Source organism: Octodon degus, unplaced genomic scaffold, assembly GCF_000260255.1.
Source record: "Octodon degus isolate 3935 unplaced genomic scaffold, OctDeg1.0 scaffold00192, whole genome shotgun sequence".
Classification (NCBI taxonomy): domain Eukaryota; kingdom Metazoa; phylum Chordata; class Mammalia; order Rodentia; family Octodontidae; genus Octodon; species Octodon degus.
In genome coordinates this window covers 191,056-197,848 of record NW_004524768.1, presented here as the reverse complement: position 1 = coordinate 197,848, position 6,793 = coordinate 191,056, and the positions used below count along the sequence as shown (strand labels likewise).

At 43.4% G+C, this 6,793-nt stretch overlaps 1 pseudogene; it reads right to left on the bottom strand.

The window, feature by feature from the left end:
- Positions 1 to 5,964: 5,964 nt before the first annotated feature.
- On the bottom strand, positions 5,965 to 6,475 carry LOC105743947 (annotated as a pseudogene).
- Between the last annotated feature and the right edge of the window lie 318 nt (positions 6,476 to 6,793).

Here is a 6,793-nt window from a genome sequence, read left to right as displayed (position 1 = left end):
ATATGTACTGAACACATAGAACCTTTTATCTTTGTATTAATTCCCTAAATATATAGTACCACAACTATTTAGCTATCGTTTACATTGCATTAGGAATTATCAATAATGTAAAGGTAGTTTAAAATAAGTGGATAAGGGGTCAGGGAGATGGCTCAGTAGAATAAGCGCTTCCCTGCAAACACAAGGGTCTGAGTTCAATCCCTAGTTCTGCCAAAAATAAATAAATAAAGTAAGTGGATAATTGCAGAGATCATATGCAAATAAAACACTATGTCTGATGAAGGACTTGAATATCCATGGATTTTGGCACCTAGGGGGAAGATAATGTTCCACAGGACCTTAAAAACAGGCATTCTTCTATTTAGTGTTTCATCCTCGGTACATGCTATCACATTTCCATAGGTTGGGGACACTTGGTGTGATCCCACCATGTCTTACATGTGGCTCTGTACACGTACTGGGCTGTGCACCTTGGGGAAGGTGGTCCTGGCTGCAGGGACCCCTGGGTAGCAACTGATGCAGGAGTAGTTCCACACCCTCTGTGTGAAGGGCTCTGATTGCAAAGGTAACTCACAGACCTGCTCTACTCGGGGCTCCTGGCCAAAGTTCTCTGAGTGTTTCAGTGTGTACTGACCCATGAACCACCGAGGTGCTTGTTCTGATCCATACAAGGCTGGAGGGAGGGGTTGCCATGTGATGTAAGTAGTGTTTCTGAGGGAGAGAAAAAAGTTTTAGATTTCACTTTTGGGGGCTGGGTATGTGACTCAATGGTAGAACTCTCCTTTTGCATGCAGAAGGCTCTGGGTTCCATCCCCAGTACCACAAAAATAGATAAATAAATTTTTTCATTTTATTGGGAAGGAAAACATAAAGATAAAGCAATGAACAAAACTAGGACTATCATCAGTAGATATAGATTTTTTTATTGAAGATATAGAAAATAATTGTATTTCCTTTGGAAAGTAAAATAATGATGAGAAAAATACACCAAAGCAGGATGGAGGGGTATGTGAACATGGTGTTCCACACTGTCTTGTTTATTCTCTGTGGGCAGTCATAGTCTGTGTTGATGTGACTTTAAAATTCCTGTTGCTATTGGCAACTTGGCAGGACCACTTTGGAAAGCAATTCAGCAACAAATATCCTTTATAATACCCTTGTGTTGTATGATAATCATTAATCATCATTATTATTATATAGTAATCTAAGATAAGCATTTTTATGTGTATTACTTCATTCAATTTTCACAATGACACCAGGAGAGGAGTACCCTAATGTGTCTCACATTATGGGTGATGTGCTGAGAGGTTGTTATGAGCTCAAGACCATGTAATTAGGGAAGGTGGAGATTAGGGATTTGAACCCATAGAGAATTTGGAGACTCTTATCCTTTAACTCTACTCACTGTATTCAGATTTATCTATATTTAGAATCATTAAGAGTAAGACTAACAAATACCTAACAGCATTTGATCGTTTGGTTATTGGAATGTGAGAAAAAGAAAAGAGAGATGAGGAAGAGGCAGAGGCCTCCTATAAGGAGAGTAAAGCAATCTGGTTTCACTGAAAATCTAAATGAAAGGAAAATAAAACTAAATAACTAAGGGATGTATATATACATAATTTGGTAGAGGGTGTCACTATGCAGCTTGGACTCACCATGATCCTCCTGTTTTCAGCCTACCCAGTACTGGGATTACAGGAGAGTGCCACTACGCCTGGACTCGGTGGGCAGCTCAGTGCACCTGGGGGCAGGGCCAGTGTGGCATGTGGTGCCAGGGATCGAACCCTGGTTCCTGCTCTTGCTTAAGCAGGCACTTAGTCTGCTGAGCTATCTCGCCGGCCCAAGGGATGGATGTTATAAAATGCACGGTTACAGAAATACTGAATAATATCCCTGGCAGCTTTCTATGATCCTGGTCACTACTGCTCTCACTCTTGGGAGAATTTAAATTACCTTGTGTGACGGGCTGATTGTGTGTCCCTACAATTCCTACACTGAAGCCCTAAGCACCAGGACCTCCAAGGGTGACTGAGGCTTTACAAAGGTCATTAGGGTGCCATGAGGTTCCTGAGGTGGGGCCCTTCCAGCAGGACAGGTAGCCTCAAGGGAGAAGCAATCAGGAACAGATTTGCACAAGGGGGAGAAGACACTACCTATAAGCTGAACAAAGAAGCCTCAGATGCAAGCTGAGTCCTTGATCCTGGACTCCAGCCTCCAGAACTGTGAGAAAGTAAACACTGACAGATCAAGCCACTGCCTGTGGAGCTTTATCACAGCAGCCCTAGGACACTAATGCACCTTGCATCCATGTGTCCTGGTGAAGCTCAGTGCCACCAAAGAAAGGGCAGTCCCTGAATCTCCCCTTCCTGGGACTCCTTCACATTGTCCCTCTGCAACCCACAGGGCCTCACAGTGTTATAAAACAGGCTCACACCGTGTATATTCTTCAGTGCCAGCACTTTGCAGGAGGTGGGGTGTGATGGCAGTGATGTCCACTGCTTAGCCTACAGTAATAATCGGGGACCAGAACAGACACGTCTCTGAGGCACAGTGACATGCACAATGCTGCTGCCTCCTCCCCTATGATCCTGCAGATCCAGGCAGCTGCAGCTTCTCTGAATTCATATCATGCTGCTTGGAAATATTTCAGCTGCCTCGTCATCAAAAAGACAATTCAAGATGTTGTCATCTGTTCCTGGGCATGCTGGGGGCCTCGAGCTGCAGAGCTGGTGACTGCACAGATGCTGTCATGCTAGGGTTTCAGTGATGCTGAGGAAGGAATTGGCAGAGGCCCTGGCTTTGTCTCCTTATGCTGTAAGCTGTGTTGTTTGAGAAAGCACTGAGGCACGGTGGTCGTTGGCAAGCCTGGACACAAACAAAAGCATTCTTTTGTCTTCATGCTCCAGCTTTATGGAACGTGAGGAAGATGAAGGGTCCAGACACACACCGAGCCTCCACTTAATACCTCGTTCTTTAGTGGCACTGCTTCGTGGGTCAGCACCTGCATCCAGGAAGTTCCTTACTCAGTTGATGCTCTGCTGTCACCCTCTGGAAATCCTTAGTGATTCTGAACAAGAGACCCGCATTCTTACCTAACATTGGGTCACAGAAGTTATGTAGCTACACAAGAGACAGAAATATGGGCTCACAAAAGGGAATACACCTATGACAATTTCCTGAAAGAAGCCAGTCAGCCAAGGCTACATATTCTGTGGCTCCCACTCTACCACTTTCTGGAAAATAGCCACTGTAAAAAGGTCAGTGCTCACCGGGGTGTAGCAACAGGAAGGGATAAGTGGGAAGATCACAGGGGTGTTTAGGGCAGTGAAACTCTTCTGTGGAATTCTGTGGTGGTATTTATGTCCTTTGTCCAAACACATAGGAAGTGCAACACCAAGAGTGAATCCTAAGTACACTAAGGGCTCTGAGTGACACTGATGTGTCCTGGTGGGGATGCTGCTGATGAGGGCCGTGTATCTGAGTGGGGAGAGGGTTTGGGGGGCGCATAGGAAGTCTCTGCATTTCCAATTCAATTTTTCTTTGAACACAAAAATGCTCTGAAAATACAGTTCAAAACACAATTTTAAAAATAATAAATTTTAAAATGTGCTCTTTTATAAAAATACAGAAGTCCCGTACAATATTTGAATGGCAAGGGAATACTGATTTCTGAATAAAGTAAACAAAAAAGGGGGATATAAATGAAGGACAATTTTGTAGTGAAAAAACAATATATATATCTGTAAATACAAAATAGGATAGACATATAGCTACTTTCTTTTAGTTCAATGAGAAGAAAGATTTATACTAATACTGTTTAGACAAGATATCATATTTGCTTCTTGTACTATGAATAACTATTCAGTACACAATGTATTAATTATTGTAACTGTCCTACTGTTTTGAAACTGTCTCATTGCTATTTATTTCTCAACAAATATATATATATATATATAATATATATATAGAATATATCTATCTATCTATCTATCTATCTATCTATCTATATATATATATATAGATAGATAGATAGATATATACAGAGAAGTGTGCCCATGAGGGTCTGGGATAGCATAGCAGCTTGGAGGTTTCTGGGCCCAATGTGCAAATGCTCACACCTGATGCTCCCTCTCCCCAACTCCGTGGGCCTCTGGACATCCGCGCTGTCCTCTCAGATGGGGCCGTGCAGGTGGGAAGTCCCAGGCCTGTGTCTACCACATCTCCCCTCGCTGCTCACTGTCCTCCTTCAGGTGGGCCAAAGCCTGTCCAGAGGGTGAAGATGCACCTTCCTGTGAAGCATCGTATTGTATTAAACACAAATTTGCCAGCATAAACATGAGTTGTCTTGTTTCTTTTTAAAAAGCATTATTTCTCCGTGTGGTTCCTATTACTAAGAAGGAGTTCGCACTGCCTCCTGCACTGGCATTCCAGGATGTTCTCCTCAACAGAGGAGCGTATGCTTCACATTTGAGGAGAAATCCAGATGCACAGCCCTGTGAATTGACCAGTCTCTAACCACCAGTGATTTATTGATGTCGTTGATTAAATCCTGGCTTCCACCCTGGGATTGAACTCAGGCCCTTGCGTTTGCCAGGGAAGCACTTATTCCACTGAGCCATCTCCCTAGCCCCCACCCTGGTTTCTTGTGAGATAAATGTTTGCTCTGTTTCTAGAAGCCTGAGCTTCTCTGCCACTCAATCATGCATGATGATCTCATCCTGTCATCTGGCTAGAAAGAGAAACCCACCTCGCGTCCTGAGACGTGCGGGGGAGCCTGATGTGCTGCGAGTCAGGCTGGCTGGTCGTGGCCGCGGTGCTGCTTGCTCAAAGCTCGAAGCTCAGTTTCCCGTAGGAAGTGCTGAGTCAGCACCAAGAATGCCCATGCCTCCTGAATCTCAACGGAAGGACAAGTTTCAAGTGCTGTGGAGTCATGCAGTAGCCATTGGACAGAAAAGCAAGCCAGCCATGAGTATGCTGGCAGTAAAAAAGCCTGTTTTCCAGTCTGTGTTGTTTGCATTGCAGGAGCAGAAAAAGCATGAGGTGATGCTGGTGAATTGGGGCACAGCCATGAGTGAGCCACAATATCTGTGTGTTCAGAGGTCTTGGATTTTGCAATCAGCCATGTCCTTTTTTTTTTTTTTTTTCCCCTTTTTGCAAAGAACTTTATTTATTTATTTTGTTTTGATCCTGTTTTATTGTTTTCTTTACTGAACCCAAGAATCTAGCTCTGTAATCACATTGCTGAAAGATGGTAACGATCATGTCTTATATTTCATAGTTGAAAGATTCATCAAGTCATTCATGTAAGAATGTATCTCTAGTTCATGTCCACTATTATGAAATCAAAACTCAAATTATTACTACATTTTATACTTGACATTCCATGTGATCTTCTTTTCTTGAACAAATCAGAATTGGATGTACATATGGGGTGATATTTTGAAATACGGTTGCATAGTGGAATGGCTATATCACATGTATTACATATTAGCTTTTTTTGGTCAGAATACAAGATCTACTTTTATAGTGGTTGCAAAGAACTTTAATATTGAAGAACACTTCAAGAAGTCCAAATCAGATTCAAGGCCATGGCCGAAAGATTTTTTTTTGAGGGGGGGTACCAGGAATTGAACTCAGGACCCTATGCTTGCCAGGCAGGTGCTTAATCTACCTAGGTATCTCCCTGACCCTTAAATAATTTTAACCCATTGGGCCTTGTTTTTAGTAAATATATACTGGTTTATTTATTTTTATTTCTTTTTTTTTTTTTTTTTTTTGGTGGTTGTGGTATCAGGGATTGAACTCAGGACCTTGTACTTGTCCAGCAAGCACTTATTCCAATGAGCTATCTCCCCAGCCCTCATAGCTGAAGTTCTACAGGGAAATAGGGAGCTGGATTTCATAGGACAGCAGGCACTAATCTAGTTGCATGTGCTTGCAACAGGAGACACGGCATGGGTCTCAATAGAGGCTGGTCTTTTCCATGATGCACAGGAACTCCTGCTCATTGACCTTGCCGTCTCTGTCTTGGTCGGCTTCATTGGTTAGCTTCTATAGCTCCTCATCAGTCAGGTTCTTACCCAGCTCCTTGGCCATATGCTTCAGATTTTGAATGTTATTTTCCTAGTTTCATCATCACTGAGGAGCTTGAAAGCTTTCAGGATTTCTCCCTTGGTATCTTTCTCAGACATTCTCTGAGTCAGCACAGCCAGAAAGTCCCTGATGTTCACTTCACCTGTCCCCTCCTTACCAATTTCACTTATCATTTTCTTGATTTCTTCTTTCTTGGGCTCAAAGCCCAGGGCTTTCATTGCCACCCCTTTATGTTGATGGTCCCAGTCCTGTCTGCATCAAAGAGATCGAAAGCTCCCCGGATTTCCTTTTTCTGCTCTTCAGTCAGCTCTGGCATAGGACTCATCCTTTTTCTTGGGGCACTTGATGCCATGTTTGCCTTTTTAAAATTGGAGGCCATTGTAGCTAGACTCCAGGCGCAGTCAGCCATGTCTTAATGCAGACATACAAGGAAAAAAGGCAAATCTGACCTTGACTCCTCTTCGTCTTATAATCCTCAGCACACTGAGAAATCACACACAGAGAAACCTTCGGGGGCTGAGGGCTGCAAAGTTTGTGAATACCTAGCTGTCTTGTCTGTTGCTCAGGGACTACCTCCTGGTTAGCCCTCACTGGAGATGGGGGAAGTGCAGGTCTAGCTGTGCCCCTCAGCCTCTACTTATACCTTTGTGGCTGGCCCATTGCCCTCCAGGCCCTTGTGCCTCTCCAGCTCTTGCTG